The sequence below is a fragment of the Falco peregrinus genome, chromosome 16, assembly GCF_023634155.1.
Source record: "Falco peregrinus isolate bFalPer1 chromosome 16, bFalPer1.pri, whole genome shotgun sequence".
Taxonomy (NCBI): domain Eukaryota; kingdom Metazoa; phylum Chordata; class Aves; order Falconiformes; family Falconidae; genus Falco; species Falco peregrinus.
In genome coordinates, this window is record NC_073736.1 from 4,581,580 (window position 1) to 4,608,098 (window position 26,519).

General features: G+C 60.5%; 1 protein-coding gene across 6 annotated transcripts in view; it reads left to right on the forward strand.

Annotated features, from left to right (window-relative positions):
- The first annotated feature begins 8,411 nt into the window (after positions 1-8,411).
- ATP2B4 (ATPase plasma membrane Ca2+ transporting 4) overlaps positions 8,412-26,519 on the forward strand; it is a 51,763-nt gene continuing 33,655 nt past the window's right edge. For 4 of the 6 annotated variants that reach the window (XM_055819749.1, XM_055819752.1, XM_055819748.1 and 1 more), the window contains exon 1: positions 8,412-8,577. The gene's annotated coding sequence lies outside the window, so the exon portion shown is untranslated. Of the gene's footprint in view, positions 8,578-13,657; positions 13,802-23,977; positions 24,053-26,519 lie in introns of those variants that run through there. The other 2 variants (XM_027782571.2, XM_005234525.4) reach the window with 2 other exon arrangements.

Below are 26,519 nucleotides of genomic sequence, written 5' to 3' on the forward strand. Positions count from 1 at the left end.
AGGGCTGTAGAGAAAAGTTCTGCTCTTGATGGGAACGCACAAGACAGGGCCAGGGAAGGTGCCCTCACCCACAGAGTGGCTATCACCCAGCTCCCCCCAGCATGCCCCATCGGGTGTCCTGTGCCTTGACTGCTTTCCATTTAATCTCCACCCTTTCTCCCAGCGCATCAGAGACGGTCACGGCTCCAGCCAGCCCTGGCCCTGCTGCTGGCTCTCCTTCCTTCAGTGATTTGCAGATGCTGTGAGCTTCATCTCTCCCTGTCATGACTCATTTCTTTCTCACTGGGGCTTTAATTTTTAAAGAGGCACTCTGAGGCACAGAGGTTTTAATACCTGCAGAGGCTCCCAGCAGGTGCCGTTGAGTTTTTCCAATCAGTGTGGATGGGGATATGGGAGGAGAGATGGCTGGGGCTGGTGGCCCTCAGCAGCACTGCAGTCGCGCCCAGGACCACGCTGAGGGAGATACACAGTGGATGGCCACCAGGCTTGGACCTGGGAACGGGGGTCCCACGCTGCCTGTGGGATTGTCCCTCTGCTCAGCCCACAGACAAAGGAGGCAGAGAGGATGGGGATGTCCCCGCCGCCGCGGAGTGCCTGGGATGGCTGGGAAGCACTGAGAGCTGTGAGGGAAAGAGAAAACATTTTTGGCCTTGGGAGGGTTCTCCTGGTCCTGCCACGCTGCAGTTTCTGATAAGCCACAGCCTCCCATGGCATGGGGCAGCTGCAGGGACCGAGCGGTTTGTGGAGGGTGGGGAACGGATCCAGCTGCGCAAAGAGCCTCGACCTCCCCCAGCTCCAGCTCTGCTGATGCTCTGCTGATGCTCTCCTGGCTGCCTCGGGGCAAGCGTTTGCTCTCCAGCTGGAGACAGCGGGTGCTGTCCCCATCCAGGGTGACATTTGCTGGAGGGCTGGTTCCCGCTGCCTTCCCACCAGGGTGAGGAGGGGCAGGGGCAGAGGGGGTTGCTGGCGAGGGAGGGGATGAAGTGCAGCGAGCCCAGCACCCAGCCTGTTTGCCCCTCTCTGGATATCGGGGCTGCTGTTTGGATAGCGATGGGGGGGTTGCCAGCTGGTGTTTGCTCTGCCTGTGTGAACGTCGGGGTGCGAGGTGCAGGGGTGCTATCCTGCTCCCCCGGGCTGCAGCGGCAGCCACAGCCTCTCCTGCACCCGGATCCCACCGGCAGCTGGGAGAAGCGTTTGCAGGGTGCAGCGTGCTGCATGGCTCGGCTGGTGGCAGGTCACCCCCCTCCTGCAACCCTGGCGGGGAGGCAGGCTGTGCCCGAGCCCCCCGACCAGCCCCGGACCACCAGGGCCACGGGAGGCAGGACCCTGCACCAGACTCAGGCTGTAAAGCACAGCCCTGGCAAGGAGCATCTCCAGCCTCACCTGCTGGGTTTTTCGAGGCGGGGCGGGGGTGTCCCAGTAAATATTTGCACTCTTGTGTTTCCCAAGGAATCGACAGTGCCTGTCCTGGACCTGGTGTGCTGCCCACAGCACCTGGCAGAGGTAGGTCATCATTGCCAAGTCACATTTGCACCCTCCAGAGCAAACCCCAAACTGCCCATCCCCGGCACCCAGGGACCCTCCAGAGCTGCTTTGGCCGTGGGTGTTGGGCATGTGCTCCTCAAGAAAAGTTTCTCCTCCGTTTATGTGATTAATTCATCCCTCCCACCACGGACGCCCGCAATCGCATCTATATCCGTGGCTCCCCACTCCTCCTCGGCTGTAAAATATTTATAACCCCCCACATTAGGGCTCCTCTTCTTTCTCCTCGCCTTTTTTCTTCTTTTATGCCTTCCACCCGGGCTCCCCAGCTCTGCTGAGCCATGCCGCACCAGGAACCGCTTCATTTTAATATAACTCAGCGAGCAGAGAAGCTGTGAGGAATAATTTAGATTTTGCTCAGGGAATGCAATGCTTTTTTTAATTGCAGTCATCTGCAGCTTCTTAGCAATGTATTATTGATGGTTATTATTCAAATAAAACAGTCGTTTCTTTTTGTTTTCCTGTGGATGCCGTTGGCGGTGTTTATGGTTTTCTTTTCTCCCTCTTTCTCCATTTCGGGAAGTGGTCACCTTTTCATCTTTTACTTTTTCAACCCACCTCCACCAGCCCTCTCCCCAGCACGGTGGGTGTTTGCAGGGCCTGAGCTCACCCCACCTTTGCCCTGTGGCATCGACACCAACAAAATACCAGTGATGCCCCTTAATTATATATCCCCGGGGCCCAAGGAGCATCCTCAACTAAGGGTTAGGGGAGGCTTCGCCTTATGGCTAGTAGTGTGCTGGAGCCTGCCCTCGCGCAGAAGCACGTGGGAGTGGAGGAGGTGGATGTCTGCAGGCTCAGGGTGGCTTTGCTGGGGCAATGCCAGCCCTGCCAGGGCTCCACATGCAGCGCGGTGACCTGTGGCTGCTCTTCCCTGCTGCTTTGGGCTCCAAAAGCGGGGTTTTGGGGAGCAGCAGGGCAAATCAGACTAGAGGGAAGTCCCTTCCTCTCAGAGGGCTGCTCCTGATCCCACAGCATTACAGAGGGGCAGCAAGAAGGCACAAATGCCCCCTCTAGAAAGGGGCTTGCTGGGGTTAACCCTGTCTTTGTTGTGCCGTCCCCATCCCTGCCACATCCTGGTAGCACAGCCCCGTGTGGGGGCTGCAGCGTCGCCACACCAGGTACCACAGTGCCCAGGCTGGGTCCAACAGCATCTCCAGCCCTGGGGACTGGCCTCCGGCACAGCCTGGCTTTTCCCTGTCTCTGGAAGGCAGGCACTAAAGTAGGACTCGGGTGCTCCTCCGCCTCCCCAGCTCCGGGACTGACAGCTTGTGAGTGATGGGAGAGCGGCTCTCCCGCGCTGTCACTTCTCTCTCCTCTCTTCAGCACTACCCACCGCATTGTCACTCCTGGCAGCAGGGACTTTCCTCAGTCCCACTAAGGTCCCGGAGCTGTTACCGTGATGCAAACACCGAGTACAAGGTTCCTCCTTGATGTGAGGAATGAAACGAGGTCGGAACTGGAGGGAAAAATGTTCATTTTGAGAGGGAGCTGGGGATCTAGCTGTTGCCCTCCAACTTCCTCGGGAGGGGACCGGGGGTCCCCCAGATCTCAAGGTGGGGCACACGCATCACCCCAACTGCTCTGGTGGGGTGCTCCATGGAGAAGGAAGCAGCCCCGCCATGCAATCAGCCCTGGTGAGGCTTCATCACATCCCTGCGACATGGCATTCCTCCTCACCCTGCCCACAGGTTGCTTGGGAAGAAGCAGCTCAGAGGCTCTTCCTCAGCTGTTGCAAATATTAGGGATTTAATAACAGGCGCTAATAGATTTAGAGCCTCTCATGGCTCCAGCTCCAAATGGGAACGTGTAGGGGTGGGGAAAGGAAAAGCACCGTCAGTCGCAGGGCTCCCAGGGAAAACACAGCGTGGCTGTCAGCTCACCGGCAGTTTGGAGATGAATTCCTTAGGTGAGTGAACAATTTTGCCTCCTAATTACATCCATAAAGCAAAACTGGGCCCAAATCCCTCCTCTTCTCTTTTGCTTTTTAATTCCAGTCCCCCTCCCCAAATGAAGAGGCTGCTTAATTAGAAATTAACAGGGCTGTTAGAGTAATTGAGAGCAGAAGCAGACAGGAGAAGTTGATTAGCAATAGCACGGCCATGGGTTTATTAGCAACCCCACAGCTGTGGGACTTTCTGGGCGCTGTGAAGCCACGGGGAGCAAGGGGAAAGCTCAGAACCCAGCGAGGTGAAGCAGGCAAAAGGCAGAGAAGGGAATGGGGGGCCGTGACGGGACCTTTCCCACCAGCAGCACCAGCTCCGAGCCTGAGTCTGAGCCTTGCAAACCGGCACCTGTGGGTGCTGAAGCTCAGCAGCGCTCAGGGCTGAGAAGGGAGAGAAAAGGGGAAGAAGAAGCAGGAAAAAAAAACCCCAAACCCCTCTAGCACCAGCCCCACGTGGCCGTGAGCATCGCCTGGGAGCATCTCGGCCAGCCCTACCTCCCCGCAGGGACCCTGTGGACCCCCTGCCTTGCCCCACGGGGGGGGGACCTCGGAGCAGCGGGACCCCCTGTCAGCCCCTGGCATTTCCAACAAAGCCCCTCCCGCAGCAGCGATCGGGGGTTTATTTATCCCTGAGCACTGAAAGTCAAATCCCTGGCGCTCTCTCTCCCTATATTTAGCCCTTGAATGGAGAGAGATTTTACAGACGCCCGACTCTGCCTTGTGCTTAAGAGTCAGTCAGTGTTTCCATTAGAAACCCTGGGGGTCCAATCCTGCTCTCTGCTATCCGGCACCATGACAAAAATCTTCCCTGTTGATTCCAGTGGAGCGATGCTGGATTTATACCCATGGGGATGAGATCAGGATCTGGCCTCAGGTTTTGATGGGTTTGTAACTTGGCTGATACAACTTGGCTGATTCAATTCATTTTGGGCTAAAACTCCACCTACAAGTTCCCAGCCTGGGAGACATTAAAGGCAAATTATTACAAAGTTTCATACTGGTTTTAAAGGGAAATCATCAGTTAAGCCCGATTTTTACAGAAGAACCTGGTGGACTAATACTTTTTTTTGGTTGTTTTTTGGGTTTTTTAATTTTATGTTGCTGCTGGTGTCTTTTAAGACCAGACACCACTCGGGCCAGGGACGGCTGTCTGCTTTGGTTGCAAAGCACCCTGCAGAAAAGCATTTGGAAAAGAAAAGAGGTGCCAAAATACAGCTGAGGTTCCCATCACAGCGGGGCTCCCTGCAGGGTTTAGGTCCCTGATCCTGGGCTCTGATGCTGCTGGTCACTGTGGGAGCCTTTGCTCCTTCTCCGAAGCAGCAGCAATCGCCTGTGGGAAGGCATAGAAGGAAGATGCCTCCTGGGCTGGGCTGGGGCTTCTGCTCCTCTCCTGGCACTGCCCTGCCTGCCTGCAACGGGTGTTGAGGCAAAGTGTCAGGGAAGAGGGGAGAGCAGCGAGGAGAGGAGCTCTGGTCCGTGCATCCCACCTGTGGCTGGTGCTCGGAGCGCGATTCCTCGTGGCCGCATCCTGGCTGTGAAAGCTGATGCGCTCCCTGCAGCCACGTGCTGGGTGCGGAGATGGCCTGGCATGCGTGGCCGGAGCTCGCTCTGGGCAAACAAAAGAGAACAAATGAATATCCAGCCATCATCCAAGGCGAACGAGGAGGCCAAAGGCACAAGCACAAAGCAGTGGGGCAGCCCCGCAGAGACTTGCCAGCAGGATCCAGTGTCTCCCTCGGAGCTCGCCTGTGAGCGCCTGCCAAGAGCCAAACGAGAAGCAGCCTGTCCCTGCTGCCACCCCCGTGGGTGCCGCAGCCCGAGCCCCAGCTAATCCTGGGAGGTCCCTTCCTCGGGGCTGGCCGTGTGGGAGACGGTTAGGGAGCTTTGCTGGCTTGAGGCTTGCTTCCTTCTCCCCCTCCTCTGGGTGCAGGAGTGCGGAGCATCGCCTGTTTGCCCGGCAGAGCAGCGTGGGGACACCCCGGTCACCTCTCCAGGGATGGCAAAGCCTTGTCTTGTCCCAGGAGCAGGACCTGTGGCTCAGCGGGATGGAGGAGCGCTGGCACCAGCAAGCGCCAGAGGCATGATCCTGGGAAGCGGAGGCACACGGCGGGTCTCCACAGCAGGTTTAGATCAGCATCGCCCATGGGCCTGTATGACCCCAAAATAACCTACGGAGGAGCTTTCCGCTTGCTCTGCCCCGCTTTGCTGTGGCGTGTGGGGACGCATCGGTGCAAGCAGGGTCCGGCAGCTCGCTCAGAGGCGATGCTCCTGCTCCCACTCCTGCTCCCGCTCTAGCCAGGCTTCTGACTTTTCCTCCATGTGCTTTTCCTTAAATGTAAAATGGAAGGGGCTTTCAGCCTCCGTGTTTATGGTTGCTCTCGCTGTAATGGAAACACACCAGGCAGGAGCTGCTAAGTACCAGCTCCGTAATTGCAGGCTGCCACTGGATGGGAAGCACGGTTTTCAAACGGATTTTGGCTAGTTCCTTCAACGGCAAGTGCCCGGGCTGTAAAATCCACCTTTCCCCATTTCAGCCCAAGCCTAAGGAGGCTGCAAATTCTCAGCATTTCTGAGAGACGAATTGCCCTGTTAACAACAGGTTCCCCAAGGCAGGAAGGCTGATTTCCTTTCAGGAGTCCAAATCCAGATGGTCAGAGATTCCTTCCAAGCTCAGAAAACCTGTTTTAAAAGGCCATTATGTCTCAATAGCAGTTTTGCATCCCGGCCCACTGGAAGCAGTGTCTGCCGTCTGTACCACCACCTATTTTCCAAGCAGTTTCGCAGTCACCTAGACCCACTGTGGTCACTGCCATCTGGTTTTTATTTTGGTGGAGGGGGAGCCGGGCACCAGCTAAGAGCTGCATGTTTATTCCCACTTTCAGCAGTGGGCAAGCTGCAAAGACAAGAAACGGGAGATGCCTGAGCTTGCTTATTGACATAGGAGTTTCGCTCTTGTCATGAGAGCCTCCAGCCCTGGAGGTTTTATGTTAAGAAGGAATAACCCTGTTTAACTCCCCAGGAAAATGCCAAGGACCCCCAGCACTGAAGATGAGCGAGGAGTTACCAGCCCAGGCCCCTTCTCTCCCTCTTGCAGCAAAGCGCAGGAGCAGGTTGATGCCTCCTGTGCTGCAAACCACGGAAAGGATGCAGAGACTGTATCACGTCCAACACCGGCAGCTCAGAAGCCACTCAAGTATCTGCCTGTGCACCAGCACCGTACCTCCATCAGCTCACCCGAGCGGGCAGGTCTGCTCCCCGCAAGCCGAATGGAAGCGATTTTACCGGCACACATTTTGGATAGTGGCTCCGCAAACACCGGGAAGCAGGAATTCCCCCGGCAAAGGGCTCCATAAACACTGGGAAGGAGGAATTCCCCCAGCAAAGGGCCCAAAGCGATTGCTGGGGACTCCGCGCAGGACTTGGCTCACCCAGCGTAACCCGCCTCCTGCAGCACCACGTTGCCTTGGGACTGCTCAGGAATGCAAAATTATTGAGGTGCAGGCCCTCAAGGGGGGAAAAAAAACGTTACCAGCACTAATTAGGGCTTGTGCTTGCACAGATGTTCCACTGGTTTAACTTGAACCGGGTTGCGTGCCCAAACGTGGGGCTGCAGACAGGATTAACGCTGATTTAAGGTTGCCTACACCCAGCGTTGCTGCACCGATGCCACGCTGCGCAGTGTTTCACACGCTTTTCCGTGCGTTTCCATGAAGATTTATCTCCTGCTCGCTTCTAAAAAAGGGTGGGGGTCGGATCCGCCGGGGCGAAAGGGCAGCGATTTGTGCTCCAGCCTCTGTAGCTCGTGGGGTGGGGGTACCCCTCCCAGGTGATGCTGTCACCCAAGGGCACGGGCACTCCCAGGGGACCTCAGAGGACTGTGCCCCACGGTTTGCAGGGCTGGGCACACGCCAGCCCCTGGTGATCAACCACCGTGGCCACGAGCAACCCCAACCCCCCCCCCGGCCTATGAGGAACCCCAATATTTGCCACCGTTCACGGAGCGCTGGAGATTTGCCTTCCCCACACGTGGAGTGGGGAGGGCTTTGTGCATAGGGGTACCTCCACCTCTTGGGGTACCCACACTGCCCTGGGGGGGTCCCCGCTGCTTGGGGGTGCGCGCAGCTCACTGCTGTGGGGAGGAACCCACACTGCCCAGGGGGGCACACGCCGCAGTGCCATGGGGAGGGTCCCATGCTGATCGAGAGGTGCCCGCACAGCCTGCCCGGGGGGGTTCCCCACACTGTCTGGGGGTACACACACATTGCCCTACCTGGGGGGGTCCCACGCTGCCCAGGGGCACACACACAGTGCTGCCCAGGGGGTCTCCACACTGCCTGGGGGTGCACATATGGCCCTGCCCAGGGGGTCCCCATGTTGCCTGGGGGGGTGCGCACACAGTGCTGCCTGGGGGGTCCCCACACTGCCCACAGGGGTCCCCATGTTGTGTGTGGGTGCACACATGGCCCTGCCCGGGGGGTCCTCATGTTGCCTGGGGGGGTCTCCACACTGCCTGGGGGGTGCACACATGGCTCTGCCTGGGGGGTCCCCATGTTGCCTGGGGGGTCTCCACACTGCCTGGGGGTGCACACGTGGCTCTGCCTGGGGGGTCCCCATGTTGCCTGGGGGGTCTCCACACTGCCTGGGGGTGCACACATGGCCCTGCCCGGGGGGGGTCCGCACGTTGCTTGGGAGGTGCACACACAGTGCTGCCAGGGGGTCTCCCCATGCTGCTTGGGGGTGCGCACATGGTCCTGCCCCGGGGGTCCCAATATTGCCTGGGGGGCTCTCCACACTGCCCGGGGGTGCACACACGGTTCTGCCCTGGGGGGGGGTGCACGGACTCCTCCCGCTCCCTCCCGTCCCCCTTAAGCAGCCGACGGGGCGGGCCGCCACCTTAAGAGAGCCCCTCCCCCGGCGCGTTGGGGCGAGCCCTCCTCGGCTGGGCTCCGCACGGCTCGGCACGGCACGGGTTGCCATGACAAGCATTTTCTCCCGCTAGCTCCGGGACCGCTCCTCCGCGCCCCCCCCCCACATCCCATGGCCAGCCGCGGGGGCTCCGCCGCCAGCCGGGCGCCGAGGGGGCTGAGCCGGTGAGTGCGGGGGGGTGGGGGAGCGGGTGGGAGTGGGGTGGGGTGGGGGTCCTGTGGGTGCTTCTCGGATTTTGAGTGCATGGGGGGGGGGGGAAGCACCGCTCCCACCGCCCCAACCGCGGGTGGGGCGGTGGGAGCGGTGCTTCCCCCCCCCCCCCCCGTCCCTCCCAGTATGCAGCACTGGGGTGCTACACCTAGGTGCAGCAGGTGGGACTGGGGGGGGGGGGGGGTTGGCATGGCGTACCCCCACCCTGCTGCCGCTCACTGCAGCGGGATGGGATGCCCACAGTCCCTCCGCTTTTATGGGTGGGCGTCTGCCAGCCGTGCAACCCCTCCCCTCCCCCCCCAGCATATCTTGGGGGGTGGGGTGGGTGGGAAGCCTCTCCAGCCGTATCCTGCAACCTGTTGCCTGTCCTTGAGGGGGGGCGTGGGGGTCTCGGTCACGCGTGTTTGGGGGGCAGCGTGGTGTGGCATTGCAGGGAGGCTGGGGGGGGGGGGCAGGATGCGGCCCCTGTGGGTCTGGCCGATGGCTCCATCCATCCCAGGCCACGCTGCAGCTTGGCTCTGGTGCCGGAGGGAAGGGCAGAGGTAGCGCAGGCAGGCGGGGGGGTGGGGGGGGGCCTTGCGGCAGCCCAAGGACAGAGAGGGGGAAGGTGCTGCGTGGGTGATTCCCCCCCCCCCCCCATCCGTAGGGCAGGAGGGGGTGCTGCTCCCTGCAAGCAGCCGGGTGGGATGCGCCTGGAGTGGGGTACCCCGGGGAGGGAGGGATGGAGGGTGGGATCGTGGGGAGGGATGGAGGGTGGGATGGCAGAGCGCTGGCACCGCGGGGAGTGTGTCTGGGGAGGGGGGCTGCCTGGTGTTTGCCCACGCCAGGACCAGGCACGTCCCCCTCCAGCCTGCACCAAACCCACAGCCAGGAGGAGTGGGTTGTGGGGTGGGGAAATTTAAAAAAAAAATTTAAAAAGGGGGGGTTGGAAATAATAAACCCAGGCAGGCTGTGGCCCACATGGCCAGCAGGCAGGAACCTCTTCCGCCTCCTGCCTCTGCCTCCAGCGCTCTCCCTGCATCCCAGCCCTGGCTCCCGAGCATCCGCTGCCTGGCGCTGGGGTCGTGCCCCTGGTGGGGACCCGGCGAGCCCCCGGCCGTTGCGGGGGTGCGGAGCTGGGTGGTCCCTCCCTGCTTGGCCAGAGGCAAGTGGAGATCTTGAGAGGGGAGGGAGTGGAGGAGGGACAATAGGTTATTGTGCTCTTATCTCTGGAGACCTGAGGTTGGGTGGGGGTTTGGATTGCAAATCTCAAACCAGTGCAGCCTGTTTCTGCCCGTGGACTGGCAGCCCGGCCAGGACCCAGGGTGGGGTGGGAGGTGAGTGCTCAAGAACTACCCAGGGGGTGTCCAGACCTGTCCTGAGGTTGGGGGGGCACTGTTCTGTGCCCCCACCCCAAATCGGCGCGATGCTTGTGCTGTCGGCTGCTCCGGCAGGCAGGGTCTGTGCCGGCTGCCTGCGCTTCGCCTGGCTCCAGACAGTGCCCTCAATCTTTCGCTTCCTTGAGCACTGAAACGCACCTAAATTATTTAATCATGAGCGAGAGAGAAGCTGACGCCCCCGTGCTCTGCCAGCCCCACCCCGCAGCGGCATGGGGTTCCCTTCCCAGCTCCGCCAGTGTCCTGCAGGCTGCACCCTTGGGTGACCCCCCTTAGGACACCCCACCCGTTCCCTTGGGATGGCGTGGGCTGGGTGGTGGGGTCAGGGGTGGCTGCTGGGCTCTCCCAGGCTGGATGGAGGGAGCTGGGTGGTCTTGGAGGCCTCCCAAAAACCTACGTGCCCTTCAGTTGCCCAAAGCCTGTTGGGAGCGTTGAGTCGGATACGGGGGATTTCTGCCCCGCGCCAAGGTGGGTGCTGCCCCGGCGCAGTGGAGCGGGTGCCCATGCTGGGACGGCACTACGGTGGCAGCATCGCTGGGCAGCACCCAGGGCTTCGAGGCGCAGCTTCTCCGTACCTCCCGCTTCCCCATACCCCCAGAGCCCGGGCCCTCGGGGTGCAGGCTGTCTCCTCGTCCCACCCTCGCCAGCGGCAGGGCTGTGGGCGCTGCCCTGGGAGCGGCTTCGTGCGACGGGACGCGCAGGGACCTCCACAAAGCCTTGGCTCCTTCCCTGCAGGAGCGGGGCTGGCTGGCATGGGGAGGTGGTGCGAGCGCTGCAGGTAGAGAGGCTTGAGAGCGCGAATTGGGGTGCTGGGTGGTGGGTTTTTTTCGGTTGAGATGGTGTCGGAGAGAATCCCCTGCTCGGATGCCATGGGTCCAGCTCTCGCATCGCTCTGTGTGCCGAGGATCTCTTACCGTTAGCGTGTGCCGCTGCCGGCTGGAGCGTCACCAAACCTTGCGCCCCACGAGCTGGGACCCACCGTGCTGGAGCCCCCCGGGGCAGCACCAGGCAGAGGCTGGGGCGAGGAGGGATGAACCGTGGGGTGGCACAGGTCTTTGGGCAGGGTGAGTAAGAGCAGGGAGGGACTGCTACTCCTCTCCACTATTGTTTTGCAGCAGAAAGCGCCGGGGTGGAGCTGTGCCTGGAGTTCCCCCTCTTCCCCAAGGCCTGCTTGTGCTGGGAGATGAGCCTGCTCCTTCCCTGCCTGCACCTCGCAGGGGCTGCGGGGTCCCCGCACGCTCTCTGCTCCTCTCTCGGGTTTGGGTTTTTTTTTTCCCTTTTTTCCTTTGTGTTTTTTTGGTTTTTTTTTTTCCCCCAACACCCCTGGCTAGGCCACGAGCGGACTTTGCCCGCAGTGGTTGCACATGCCTGTTGCAGCAGCACTGGCAGGAGCCCACAGGGGTCTGGGGGACATGAGGAGCCTGGTGCTGAGCAGCAGCTCTGCAGCAGGGACTTGCTGCTGAGTCCTGTTTGCTGCTGCACCCCGCAGCAGGGCCCGAGGAAGGGCTGGCTGCTGCTCTGGCTTCCTCCTCGGCTTGGCAAAGGAGCTGAAGGAAAACCTGGGTTAACCCCCCAGTGAGCCACGGGGTGGGGACCCCGCTTTGCCCGCAAGAGATGCGCTCGCTGTGCCAACGACCAGGTGTGGGGAGTGGGAGCCCGGGGAGGGATGCGATGATGCTCGGTGTGACCATGGCGATGGGATGCAGATCCTTAGATGGGGAGCTGACCGCTGCGGCACCAAGGGGTGCCGCGTCCTTGGTGTTCCCCAAATCCTGAGTCTCGCTGGGGACTTCTGGAAGTGGATCCAGGCAGGGTGAGGGATGTTGTCTGATGCCTGTTGGCTGCCTGGAGCCCTCCTGGTCAGGGTGGATGGAGGCAGCGATGTCCTTTCTGTCGTACAGGTGGAGATCTGGTGCGCAGAGGAAATAAATCGGTGTGGGTGAGCTGAGAATTTGAACGTGTCGCGCTTGCCCTTGTTCTGTGCCTGGAAGGGCGTAAGGACCTGTTCCGTGGGGATGCTCCTGGGGGAAGCAGCTTTGATGGGGAGAAGGGCAGCAGCCTCCCTGTTCTCAAAACCGGTGAATGCAAAGGCCTCCTGCGATGAGCAGTGACCAGCTGGAGAAGAGGGGCAGGGAGGTGACAGCACTCTGCCCAGTGGTGGCCAGCCCAGAGCCTCCCCGCTGGGTTTCCCAGTGACACTGAGACAAGGACCGTGTTTTGGGGTGCGGGTCCAGCCTTGGGGTCCCTCGGTGCAGCCGGCCGTGGGAGCCACGTTCCCTGCCACCTCCTGCCAGCGCTTTCTGAGGCCGAACTAATGAAACATCTGACTTTGATGTTTTAATTAGTTGCTTTTGGCTTTAATGCAGAGGGATAATAGAGTTTCCATGGACTTATAAAACCTGCCCCTCTATTTGTTCATTAGAAAAAGGAAAGGGGAAAAAAAAAAAAAAAAAGGCAAGCTAACCGTGGATAGAGAAAGGAAGAAAGCAAATGCTTGAGACGTGCGGAGCACATGACAACCTGCTGGCGTGTCACCCACCTGGATGGTGACTCTTTTAAGGCAGTAATTAAGTAACTTAGATCCTGGGAGAGCTCTCTGTGAGTAACAGATGGGTTCGGTGTCCTCCTGCATTTGTGAGCTTCTGGGAGGGGTCTCAGATTTAAACGTGGGAAGCTGACGCGGAGTGATGTGCCCCTGGGGGGTCAGGAATTGGGGCCATGGGAGTCCTGGCCAGGAGCATCCCTCTGCCAGCATCTCCTCGGCAGCAGAGCGAGGGGCTGGCCCGCTCTCGAGGGTGTGGACAGGCCACCACTGCCCTGGCAGATGGAGAGGGATGTGGGGACCCTGGCGCAGGCGTGAGGGGGATGCAGAGTGCTCCCAGGCTGGCTCCCTGGGGTGTCTGTGCTTCTGCATCACTGCATCCAGTACGGACCTGGGGGGGGGGGGGGCAGGCTGGGGAGGGGGCCCCGCACAGCTGTGACGCTGGCCCTGTGTACGGTCCTCTGCCAAAATCCTGCAGCTAACTCACGTCGGAGCAAGGGAAGGGGCATGGGAAGGATCAACCCGCTGGGCAGTGCCAAGGGCTGGAGAACTCCTTGTCCCAGCACGCCCTTCCCTCCCCACAGCATGAGGGTCTGCAGCGAGTCTGGGGGACACACACCAGTCCCCTAATGCAGGGAGTGGGTCAGTCCCCCATCCCTCTCCCCCGCTGTGGGCACCCCAGCTGGGAAACAGCGGGTCCCCAGTGTGGGGACTCCTCGCCAGGGCGGCAGAAGCCAAGTCGAAGGTTTGGCCAGTTGTCCGTGGTTTATGCTGATGGGGAAACTTTTGCTTCTACGCTTCCATGGCAGGGATGAGTCGGCAGCTGGGCTGAGCCGAGGCGGCGACAGCCAAAGGAGCCGAGTGCTGCTGCAGCCGCCGGGGTGCCGGGGGCGCGTCTCCGTCCCCCCCTTTTTCTATTTGAAGCGATATCCCTGTTTCCCCCCTGCTAAAGCAGCTGGGGTCTGCAGGGAGCAGCGAGCTGCTGGTGTGGCTGGGCAGAGCCAGCGCGTAGGAGTCCCTACCCGGAAGAGTTTGTCCAGCGGGGACGGGGAGGGAGGAATCCGATCCCTCCTTTTCCCAGGCTGGGATCCCAGCGCACTTCGCTTTCCGTCGCCCTGGACGCTTCCCTGCTCCTGAGCCCCCCTGCGAGGGTCTGGCCCCCTGCTCCGTCCCTGCTGGTGGGAGAGGACCCCGCATCGCCCATCCTGCGGTGACTGCACCGCCACGACGGTGACATCTCTTTGTCTCAGGCACGGAAAGGTCAGCTCTGCCGAACTCGCCGCGCTCCGTTAGGGAGCTGTAAATAATCTGGATCCTTTGGCCGCGGGGCCGCGGCAGCCGCCAGCTCCTGGGCTGATCCCAGCATCCTCCTTCTCCTCTCTGGGCAGAGAAAGGATCGATGCTGGGAGGGATCGGGCTGGTCCTGGGGGGTAGCGGGGTGGGCTGAGGCCTGAGGCACTTGCTGCAGCAGTGGCAGCAGTATGAGCAGCGCGCCCTGTGCCAAGGGCAAGAGCTGAGAGAGCTGCTCGCAGGCTTCTGCCTTCCCAAGGCTAAAAATAAGCTGCTGGCCTTCGTGGTGCTGCGTCTGCTCCCACCGGGGGGGCCGGGGGTGGGCGGGGGGCGAAGCTGGGTGGGTGGCAGGGGGGCTCAGCCCTGCCCCACGGTTGTGGGACCTGCCTGGGACTTGACGTGACCTTTGCTCTTTGAGCATCGGATCCAGTGATCAGATTTTCAGGTCCGGGCTCAGATTTCGGACAGAAGGTGTCTGATTTTCAGCCTCGTTTCCCAAGATGCTAATTAAGGACCCTGCTGCAGCAGCTAGAGCTTTACTGTCCCTTCTCCACCCCTCGCTTGCCCAGGAGGTGCCCATCGCCCTGGCCAGCCCCATGGCGTGCCCTCGGCTTTTCTCTTCTCGCCCTTTGTTCCTGCTCGGAAATGCTGATGCTTCGTCTCTCTTGGCTTCAGCCCTCCCAGAGGCTTAGTGCCACGGCATCGCGACGTTCCGGCTCTTCATCTCTCTTCCCACCTTCTCACCAGCTACTTAAAAGTAACCCTGGCTTGCTCGAGCACTCGGCTGCGGCAGACGTGGGGCTGCATGGATGCTTTTTAACCGCCGCTGGGAAAGCTGCTTTCTTGCTCGTGACACCTCGCAGGCTGTCGCTGCAGGGACATGAGGGCGAGTAAGATGGTTCAGTCCTCGAGCATCTTTCAGTCTCCTGCCCTTTCCGCAGGGGCTGAAGCCCCCCCCCCCCCCCTTGTTGGCTCTGCAGGCTGAGCCGAGCCGTTTCTCAGGCCAGGAGGATGGCTCCAGGCGGGATCTGCTGGCTGTGCAGTTCAGGGCAGGGTGTCTCGGTGGCTGTGTGAGGCTCCCACATCAGCGTGGCACCTGTACAGCCCACCTGCTGGTCCCCTGCGCCGGGAGAGCCGCCTCAGCGCCGGCTGCGTACAAACCCTGCCGTGACATATCGCTGCAGCTGGCAGCCGGCAGCGTGCGGTGCTGAGCATCCCGGGGGTTCCCAGCCCGGTGTGCTGCACGCTCCGGGGGGGTTGTGCTGGCGCTGGGCTCTCCCATGGGCATGTGGCCATGCCGGGAGCGGGGATCCAGCATGGCCTCTGCGATGGAGACAGCCTGGGGGTGACCCAGGCTGGGAAGGGAGGTCATGCTCCAGTGTGAACCTGAGTTAAATATTATTCCTGCCTCTGGAGCGGGGAGAGGTTGGTGCAAGGAGGGGGGACTGCGGGGAAATGAGGGCGGGCTGGCTTTGTGGCTCTGCTGGAGGCTGTTGGGTGATGCCAGGCTGGCGGCGGAGGAGCGTGAGCCGCGGGTGGGATGGGCTGCCAGGCTGTAGCAAGGCTTGAATTGTGCCTCACGAGGGTCGCCTGGCTTGTGACAGCCCCGCTGCTGCAGAGCAGGAGGAAAGCTGTAATAACAACCCGCCTCTCCGCATTACTCAGTGCAGGGGATTTATCCCGTGTGCGGGCAGAGCTGGCAGGGAGGCCTGGCTGCGTTTGCCTGGGGACGCTGGGGGAAGCGGGGGTGAATCAGCTGCAGGGAGCCGGGACCAGAAACTTGGCTTGGCTGTGGAGAAGCTGAAAGCAGGGCTGAGCTTTCCTGGGTGTCCTGGTGCAGACGTGGCTGTGAGTCACCGCATCCTGCCTGGGAAAGTGCGGGGACCCAAAACTTTCAGCGGAGCAGCTGTGCGGGGTGTTGGTGGTCCCAGGGATGGATCCCTGAAGGATCCTTCTCGACCCACCCGTTGCCCCATGGGAGCAGGGCTGTGCCCATCGCCCAGGAATGTGTCTGTGGAGCCGGGGGGACCCTCCCCACAGCCAGAAACCCCCGTGTCCTGGCTGGAGCTGTGAAAGTGTGAAGCTCCACAGCCTGCATTTTCCAGTGTGACTAGTGCCGGCTATTTTTAGTTGTCCACATTAAGCTTGCCTAAATGATGTCTTTTGAGGTTTATTTGAGGGAGGAGGCCTGAAGTGGTGTTATTTCCCAAGTGACGAATCGCTCTTAAATCTGACCCCAAGTGGACTGTCCAAAAAAGAAGGGAAGGACCAAAACAGCTGACTGTGTTTGGGCAGTGTTTCCTCCCCGGAGAGCTGCAGGGCACCTGAGGGTGTTTCCCGAGCGAGCAGGAGATCTCCCGGGGAAGGAGAAAGCAAACAGCCAAGACCCACTCACATCCCCACGGAGGGGGGGAAAGCCAGCTGTATAACCTCATCCCACTACCTGCTTCAGCATCCCCAGGGATACGCTGTGCCCCCGGGAGCTGGCCTTGCAAACACCCGTCTGCTCTGCGGAGTATTAAATCCGCAGGCTGCTCTTCCCAGGGGCAGCTTGAATTACTCGGCGTGTGCTGGGTGCCAAATGCAGCCGATCGCGGCTCGCGGCTCCCGGAGGAGACGGCTGCTTTGCCAGCTGGGGGAGGAGGCTGGAGCCATAGGTTGCTCTGTAGGTGCCTGTTTGGGGGGAGGCTCAGCCGGGGGCAATGAAGAGGTGGCTGGTTTGGTACCCAGCAGATGCTCAAGGGCTGGATGCAGCTGGTCCCCTGGGTGCAGCAATGGCCCAGGCTCTGGTGAGCCAAAATCCTTCTGCAATGTGCTCCGGCTCCATATCCACTGCTAAATTCTGTTGTGCTAACTCCTGACCCGCTGCCTTTCATCTCTTTCTATTCGTTGCTTCCCTTCTTAGCATTGTTTTCCCACTCTTTCCATCTCTCTCCGTCTGCGCCTGCCATCTGCGGACGTGCTCATCTTCTGTGCGCCTGGTTTTGCCTCACTGGGCACCAGTTTGGGCATCCCGCACCGCCTTAGCCAGGGCTCGGTGTGGGAATGACCCTTCATCCTCCTTCCCGTCCCTTCCCCGCAGTGTCTGGGTGTTTCTCTGCAGGGCAGCAGCCGGGGGATCCTCTCACTCCTGCAGTTGAACGTGAAATGCATCAAATCCTTGCAAGATGTTGCAGATGGTGCTTCTGCAGCACTGGGGGGATTTGTGCTGCGTGCAGGTGTCCTCCGCTCTCCGCGGGCAGATGCAGCCTGGAGCGAGGAGGCTGGAGGTGTTTCCTGCCCTGCCTGGCACTTCCATTCAGGGGACTGTCCCTTTTCCCTTTGGAAAGGACAATGATGGATCCTCCCTTCCTCCTCCCGCTCCTCCGGACGCAGCTGCCTGTGCAGACTGGCCTCGCTGTTTCTCTGCTCCCGAGACCTTGCTGTGCTCCGTCCCCGCTGGAGGTGATCAGTTTGGGCAGAGCATCCCCAGGAAGGGACTCAGAAAAGCAGGCAGAGAGGGGAGGGGCTTCCCTGAATCTCAGCCTCCTCAGACCCTGTCTGGCTGCCTCCCCCCCCGAGGGGCTGCATGGGAGCAGGGTGCTCCCTGGGCAGAACAAGCCCAGTTGGTGCTGGGGGACCCCGAACAGTGCTGGGGGACCCCCAACCAAGCAGTGAGACTTGCTTTTTTGCATTCCCAGTGCCCTGGCTGTGCAAACTCACCTGCTCCTGCCCCTTGGGGTCAGAGGATGGTGCAAGAGGATGATGAAGGACCCTGCTATTGCAGGCGGCTGGGAAGATGTGGGGGCAGAGAAGAGGAGCCAGAGCCTTGGGAGTGGAGGGGTTTACAGCATGCTGAGTGATCCTGGGTAGGATGCTTGGGCCAGGAAGAAGAGGGGGAATCCTGTCCATGCAGAGCCCCAGGCACTAGGTGGGGTTTCCATTTTTCCCAGCTGGTCCAGGCAGCGCATCCCACAGCCACAGGCCAGCACGTCTACCTCCTGTTACCCGGGTACCAGCTGGGTGCTGGGTGTTGGTGGGGAGCTGCCAGGAGCTGGGTCGCGATGCCGGCCACTCGCTTTGTTCCTTGCAGATCACTGTGCCTCGTCTGCCGGCCCGCCACGCTGCTTACTGCCAAAGAAACGCCCCTAACACCCGGATTGCGGCAGTAATCTCTGCCCTATCGCTGCTAAAGCTGCTATTATCCCCAGATTAGCGCTGGTGCTTAGATACCCACCTGTATAAATGCTGGTGATAGGCAGGAACTGTTTTAAAGCCTGCCACAGCTCCTGCGCCTCCAGGTCCGGCCAGCACAAAGTGGCTGGTGTCCGGCAGTCACCTCGGGTGACCCCGGGGCTGTGCCGCGCTCAGCCGTGCCATGCGGGGCTGGTTTGTTCCTTTTGCTTGGAGGCTGGGCAGAGGTGGCAGGGCTCAGGCTGGCCCTGCGCTAGCAGGAGGCATTGCTCACTGGGGTGGGGATGCCAGGTGTTGTGACCCCTCCCATGCGGTGGGGTGTCCTTGTCCCCGTTGCATCTTGTCTCTGCCTGAAGCAGAGCTCCATCCAAGCTTGGGATTCTTGGTATCATTGCAGGTTCAACAGCAGGGGTTATTTTGGGGCGTACAACCCACAGGCTGCCCTCCCGCAGCACTGTGAGGTGCGATTTATGGGCGCAAGGCAGGTGTGCAGTGGCAAAGGCGAAGGGGCTGGAAGGCACCATTCCATGTGGAGGGATGCAGGAGGTGGGGAGCCCTGCCAGTGACTTCATGCTGGCATTTGAGGAAAGGGATATCCCAGTTTCTCTGGGTTACTGGTGCAGCTGGAAGCCTCTGGGGCGTTGCCTGAAGCGCAGAGGGAGGGAGCGCGTGGGGTTCGAGACGCTGCATAAACAGGATGGCAGGTCAGGACGGTGCTGGGCGCCCGGGGCACAAGGGTGTGTGTGTGCGCGGAGGTGGGGACGAGGCCAAGGCAGTGCCGGGAATGGTGGTGCCCAGCACATCGGGGCTCCATCGCCCGATCAGGGTGGCACGGTGGTGGGTCAGGTCTGGTTTTGGGGTGCAGAGGGGCCGGTCCCCAGCTGCCGTTGGGAGTAGAGCATGTGATGCCCCCGAGGATGTCGGCGATGGTGCTGTCTGCACTGAACGATGCAGCAAACCCCATGGCTGGGCGGTAAGCCAGCCTCTCCGTGAGGGCTCAGCCTAGGTAGGGTGACTTTTAAATATATCGGCATTTAATTAAAGCACGTTAACGGTTTTAAAATGCATTGACACCTAGTGTGGGCAGAGGACATAATAACGCTGGGAATGTGTTAGCTGGCTGTGGATTACCTTGGGGCTGTGGCTGGCGCTTGTGGGAAATGCAGCTCTAACAAAGAGGCTTTGAAGAGCAGATTGGGTGTGTGCCTCCCCCTGCGCCCCTCCTGCCCTGGCCGGAGATGCTGGGCAATGGGGTCCCCCCGGAGCATCGGGGCTGGAGATGCAGGACGACGGGGTCCCCCCGAAGCGTCAGGGTAGTGGGATGCAGCTGTGGGTGGGTAGGAGAGCCAAGGCTGGCATGTCGAAGTGGGGTGAGGCCTGGGTGCTGTGTGGGTCACCTCTGGCATTGGGTGGGTGCCCCTTTGCCTGCAGCCTCTCCCTACCTGCCACGGCAGCCGGCTCCTGCAGCGTGCCAGCGTGCCGCTCTGCTCCCTGGCATTTCACATCCCCCCAGCCCTCTTCCTGCTTGTGCAGCTTTACTTTAGTATTTATTTTTCAAGCAAATTCCTGCTATTTACTTAAGTAACTGGTTCTCCAGCTGCAGGATGCATGGGGTGGTTGGGGGACAGGGAATAGGGACCCCAGGAGGCTTGTGGGGGGCCGGGGGTGTATATGCACCCTCCCACGGCATTCTGGCTTATCCCAGCAACTGGCTCAGATTAGCTTTTCCTTCCCCTGCCCTCCCGCCCCCTGTGCTCTCCTGGCCCATCTGGCTCTCTCTTATTTATTGGTACGTATTTTCCAGGCTCTGATTCGCCTCTTCTACGAAGCTGCCGCTCTGCCCAGTTTTGATCTGCCGATGATATCACGGGCTTTGCTCTGCGAGGGTCTAATTTGGTGCCCGGGATGCAGGCTTGCTTCCCTCGTATAAATATTGCCTTTCGGTCTTCTGCGTCTCTCCCGCTCTCCCTCCCTCCCTTTAATTAGACTTCTTACTGCATGGAACAGTTTGCAGTTATATATGGAAAACAGCCTACACTTTCCCAGGAGCGGGGCATGTCGGGAAGGGAAACGGGAGCAGCCGGCGCGCTCTCCCTGGGAGCTCGTGTGTTTTTCCTATCGCAGACACACTTTTGCCAGCTTTATTTTTTAACCCTTTGGGGTGGGGAGGGGGCTCACAGCCCCCCCCCCCCCCCCCTTGTTGCTTACTCTTCCCCTTCGCCTGGAAAATCTCCTCTCTGCTTGGACTTCCCAATGGAAAAATATGGATTTGCTGCCGCTGCGGTCTGGCATGAGAGATACCTGCTAGCTGGGGTTGGAGAAGTTAGCTGGTGCCCAGCACGCTGTCCGTCTGGGATGTGATCCGGAGCGGGACTGCGTGGGAGCCCTCGGAGCCAAGACAGTCGGGACCTGCGGGTGCTGGACCCAGGGGCACCCATCCCACCCCCCCCTGCTGGTGTGGCGAGGGTGGCAGGAGGGGCACTTCTGTCCCCAGCCCTACACTGTGTCCCCAGGGCTGCTGGGGTCAGGAGCTGAGCATTGGGTTGTCCATCCTGCTGTCCCAGCCCGCTCCCAGGGGCTGCTGTGGGGTGGCTGGACTTGCTGGGGTTCCCCTACAGCCCATCTCAGCTTTGGGGGACCCCCTGCTCACCAGGCGGGCCGTGCCACCCAGCAAGCCACCAACTTTCCCTGTGGTGTCAGACAAGCTCCACTTCCCCTGCCTCAGTTTCCCTTTGCTGTGAACAAGATGGGTGTTGGGGTTTTTTTGTTATTGCTGCTGTTTTGGTTCTTGCACGGGCTTTTTCTCTTCACCCAGCGGGGCAGGAGGCAGCAGCTCATCGCAGTGCTCTGGTGGAGAAGGTTAGTGCTGTGCTCACCCACATGCCTCCCTGGGTCTTGGGGTGCCCCAGAGGCTCAACCTCTTCTCCTGGCTTCCAGAAGCAGCAGATGCTTCTCCTAGGCGCTGCTGGGAGGAAGTGACGGGACCTATTTTAAGTCCCTGGGGATCTTCAGGGTAGGAATCCCCTGTCCCTATGTAATACTGCTAAAAATACCATGGCTGTACCCGTGTGTCCTGGCCGATAGCTCGCTTGGTCTATGGGTGTTGTTTTGCTTGTGAGACTCCCTTGTACTCTGTAGGTCGGTTCCTGCCTGCTGGTTTTTACTTATTTTAAGCTAAGCGGTTCCTCTGCTTCCTGAATAGGATGTAGAAAGGTGGGAGTCAGGACTGCCGGAACCTCTTCCGGGCTCAGGGGCTGGGAGAGGGCTGATGCTGCGCTCAGGTGTGTTGCTACCTCAGTTTCCCTATCTGTGAAAGATGGAGGGATGTGTGGGGAGCAGAGTCCTGCTCCTGCCAGAAAGCATCTGCACCCTGCCAGAGAGCAGCTGCTCATAGGCTGCCCCATCCGATGGGCATCCATCTGCAGGAGTGGTGGGGATGGCTGAACACACCGGGGCAGGGCTGAGCTGTCTGGAGCACCCCTGCCTGCCCCCTCACTCCCCTGAGTGGCACAGTGCCAGGCTGGCAGCGAGGGCTGCGGGTGAGCTGGGTCGGGCTCCACGCTGCCTGAGCTCCTACCCAAGTGCCAGCATCCAGCTGTGCCCCTGCCCCAGGGACCGCTCGTGAGGTCTCCGGAGCAGAGAGCACCCGTCGCTCTCGGCAGGGCTCTCAGCTCCCCGTTTTGCTTTCTGCACGAGTCCTTGGGTTTAATCCTGTCCTTGTGGCCCGTTCCCTCTCCTCCAGACGCCTGGCTGGTGCGGACAGCTGCTCCAAGGCGTACTCTGTGCATCAGCACTTCTGCTCCGCTGGGGCCGGCTGGGAGAGCCCCAGCATCCGTGTGCTGGGTGGGAGCCAGGCGAAGCTGTGCGCGGACAGAGTGTTTGCCTGGGGATGGGATCCCCAGCTGCCCGCCCCGATAGGATTGTTTGTTGGGTGCCATCTCCCTTCTGCAGCAGGGTGCTGAGGCTGGCAGGCATCCAGGCGTGCCGTGAACTGGGAGGATCCAGGTTGGTCTGAGCGCAAGGTTGGGATGCGACCGTTGGCTTGGCGTCCATCCTGGGGGCAGCCTGGCTGAGTCGGTGGTGCTGCAAGAAGAGTTTGAGAGACAGAGCCCCAGGTGTGCTTTGTTGCCTTATTTTTAGCGTCAATTTTTGCTCCCTGGTTTTGAAATAGCCTAAATGCCAAACCTTTCCCTACGTTTCTTTGGACCTGCTCATTTGCTTGAGGCTGTAAAACAGCACTGAGATAAGCCCAGGACCAGGTCGGTGGCAGGGTTGAAGTGCGGGACAAAAGGTCAACCCTGCGAGTGGAGCGCTGGGGGGGAGCAGGGGGGAGCTGTCTGCCCCCAGACACCTCCACACCACGGCGCTGCAGAACAGGTTCAACTGGAGGGGGGGAAAAATAAGAGCAGGATTAAAGAGTTGCCCAACGTGTGCCGGCTGATGCCTTACTGCCCCGCAGCAGGTGCCCGGTGCCAGTTGTACTCCCAGGCTGGGAGGAACCTGTTTCCCAGTGCTGAGTGGGAGGGAGAAGAGGAGGATGAAACTTCATGCTGGGGTCCAGTGCAGCCCCCCAGTTTGGCAGCACTGGGCCACCCTGGGGCTCTGCACCAAGCCAGCTCCCCGGTTTTTGGCGAGGTGCCTGGTGGTGGGAGGGGATGCTGTGCCCCTCTTGATGGCTCCAGGGCTGCAGGTATTTGCTGCTGCAGGAGAGGCTGGGGTTTGCTTTCTGCATTCCTCCGCCGGCTGTGCTACCTTGTAAAGCACAAAAGAATAATGAGAGGAGCTGGGGTGATTTAGTGCAGGCGCCGGGAGAGAAATACCAAGGCCTTAGATGGAAACATTCCCCTTGACAGCTCGCCTGGAGACTCCCTCCTTTTTCTTTTTCTTTTTTTTTTCCACACCACCCCCCCCCCCCCTCGAAATTCCTGGACGCTGCACCCTGCAGCATGGGGAAGCCCAGGGGCTCGGGCAGATTCCTAAGGCGGATTCCTGAGACTCCGGCAGCAGCTGCGCTGGTGGCTTTTGCACATGGATGGATCATGCTGGGGCAGCGGGAGCCAGGCCTGCCCTGGCCCTTGGGCTGGCAGCGGGCTCCTGGCAGCAGGTTTTGGGGAGCCACGTCATGGATCGCTGTATCCGTGCTTGTTCCACGCCTCCGCAGCTCGCCTGGTGCTCTCCTGCCTCCAGCCTCTTCCCTGCCTTTCGCAAGAGCTAATTGCTGCCTTGGGCATGCAGAAAAACCCAACAGTTTTCCTACCTTCGTTAACAGGAGGCAAAATACTAGCAAAAACGGAGCAGCGGCAGCTGTAATTAGTGGGCTGACGGCAGCCGCTTACGTTCTCTGTGGAGCGGCCTGCGAAGAGGGATGCACTTTTGGAGAAGGTCGCCTCTGCCTGCCTTTCACTTGTGCTTTGCCCATGACCTTGGCCTGTGACGTGTGGCTCAGAGCTGCCATCCCTCCTTTCGGTCCCCGCAGCCTGGCGGGAGGCAGGAGAGGAGGAGGATGGTGTGATGTAACGCTGCTCTGGGTGGGATGATGCTCTGGTTTCTTCCCCATCTGTGGTCACTTCAGTGCGGGTGTTCGTGCGTTGCCCACCCTGCATGGGGACGAGCGTGCAAACCCGGCCGAGGGGTGACGGCTGGTTTGGGGACATGAGCCCTGACTTGTGCACTTGCACGTGGCAGCCCTCGGCGCGTGCGCTGCTGTCGCTGTGCACGACGAGCACGCCATGTATGCTAGCTGCGCTCTTGGCACCCAAGCGAGCGTTCGCCCCGCTCTCCGGCAGCAGGGATGCATGTGGCTCTGCAGAGGTGTGTGGGAGAAATACTACAGGCTCTGCCATCCCGTGGGCTGGTGCAATTCATGCTGTGGCGGCAGGGGAGGGCTGGTGACGGTGACATCTCAGGGCCAGCAGCTCCTTCCAGCGCCTCTGACGACGCGTGTCACTCCGAGCCAGCAGTACACGTGGCCTACAGTAACCGGGTGCTTTTTGTGTCTGTGTCCCCACCCTCGTGTCACCTCCGGCGTCCCAGCTCGCAGACGGTGAGGTGCGTAGGAGTCGGCACCGCGTGGGAGTTTGGGAAGTTTTAACTCGCTGTGTTGCGGAGCTGCTGCTGTGCCTGTGGGGCCAGTGGTTCCACCACAGGGATGCGGGAGAAGATGCTGCCTTTCCCGGGGGGGGGGGTGTGGGCTGCCGGTGGGTTAATGTAGGAGAAACCCTGAGGTCCTGGCTGCAGCAGATCTCCCCTGGAGCCGGTGTTCCTGGGCTGCAGCATCAGCCCTGCGCTGTGGACCGAGTCACTTCTGCACTATGACTCAGTTTCCCCATCACGGTGTTGCTACCCCGAGCTCTGTCGGGGCAGTATGAGGCCCCGGGGCTTCCTGGGCATTTGCTGGCTCCTTTTGCAACTGCAATGCCTTGGAGGGAGGGGCATGTTTAGTCCCCCCACTCTTGCAAGATGAAGGCTGGGAGCTTCTTACCCCTCTGCCTGGCAAGGGAAATGAGAGGGTCTTGCAGTTGCTGGGGTTTCTCCCACCTCAGGATTTTGGCTCTTGTGTTTACCCGTCCCCACGTGCAGCACCCTGGGATGTGGCGGCTGTGGGGTGGGTGTCGCTGGGGTGGGTGTCGCTGGGGGTTCCCCGCTGGCGGGCTCTGGGGAGGGAAATGCCCCCGGCCCCTCCCCTGGGGCAGCACGCAGCCCACCCCAGGCAGCGCGCTGGGGCGAAGGAAGCGGATGCCATCCACCGCAGCGGGAGGAAGCGTTGGCGAGGAGGTAACGTCCCGTGGGCGATGCACCAGGGGAGCCCCAGCGGGGGATGAAGTCTGGTTTCGGCACGCAGGGCCCAGGGGAAGGAGCAAGGAGAGGTGGACGCCAGTGTTACTGGGGGAGAGGGGACAGATCCTGCTCCATTGCTGCACACGTGCCAGCACAGGATGCTGTGAGTGGAACTTGTGCCTGGACAGGTCTGTCCGGGGTGCTTCAGGCTGACTTTGTACCCCCCTTGCCTCTTGCACCCTCCCCTGCTTGGGGCACAGCCCCTCTTGTGGCATTGGCGTGGAAGGTGCAGGTTGCAGGTGTCCGCACAGTGACGTTCACTGCCCGCTCCAACGCCTGCCATCCTGCCCCTCATCCTTGACTACAGGCGAGTGTTGGGAGAAGCACTTGGTCCGGAGGGTGCAAATCCTCCGTGGGATGCAGCAGGGGGCTGCGGGCTGCACGCATGCCCCTCAGGAACTGGCTTTGCCCCCCGGAGCATGCACTTTGCCACCATGAGTCACAGACTCAGCCCCTTCCACACATTTCTCTCCCGAGAAGGTGATAACGTCCGGTAGCTCCTGAGCATCCCCTCTGGGTGCCCTCCCCGGGCAGCCCGGCATGGCATGGGAGCGATTAAGCGTGCGGCCAAGGCTTGCCATGGGTGTTGCTGGGAAGGAGCAAGCCTGCATGCTGCTATCTGCACATTTCCATTTGGTGAGTGTGCAGGGGAGGGGCCCTGATGCCCCACAGCCCCCCCCCCGCTTCATGGGGGGAGATGGGGGCTCTGCTGCAGCACAGGGTGGGAGTTGGAGAACTTGGGGGCTGGGGCTGGGGGGTGTCACTGATCAGAATCCATCAAGTGTTGGTATCACTGTGGCCTGGGGACCACTTGTTGCGCTGGGTGCATCGCTTCATCTCGCATCGCTTCATCTCTTCATCTCCGTTGTGCCTCTGGCAGATGGACCCGACTCAGCCCCAGCAGGCACCGGGGTGGGGAGTTGTGGCCCCCCTGTGCCCCCCACACCTGCCAAGCAGAGCGTGCCCAAGGCTTTCATCTGTTGAAACCGGGCAGGGTGTGTTGTACAAAGGTCGCAGCACAGGGAGCCCCACGTGCTCCCAAGCATCTCCCTGCATGCCTGCCCCTTCCCCACTGCGAGGGGCAGCAGTGTCTGCCTGGGGGTGTCCCTTCGCCTCCTGGATCACCCTCCACCAACGAAAGCACTTAAAATATCTCTTACCGGTGATTTTCTCAGCAGTTGTAGCCGTTCCGGCAGCTTTTCATCTTCCTCTCCCCTCAGAGCATCACTCCCACATGGGACCACAGCTCCCAGCAGCTGGTGGTGGGTGCTGAGCGGTGGTGAGGTCCATGCAGTGGGGAGGAGAGCTGGGAGAGCTGTGCAGTCTTTCCCAGGACACTGGCAGGCAGAGAAAGGTGCTTCAAGCCTAATTTTCTGCTTTAATTGGCTACTTTGGCTTTTGGAGCCCATGTGTCCGTCTGCAGGGTCGGTCTTTCTGTGGGGCTGTGCTCCAGGGCTCAGCACTGCCTCTCCACTGGGGACAGAGCTCAGCTTTTAATTTCCAAAGAGAAAAAATCTTAAACCCGGGCCAGGAAGGGTAATTTTGGGGGTTTGGTGGTGGTTTGTTGGGGTGTTTTTTTCCTCCCCATTTGGCAACATAAACAGCATCCCCGACAGCTTTACATTGAGTTTGCCATGGCAACCTACAGCAGCCAAGTGTTTCCAATACCCCATCCCCG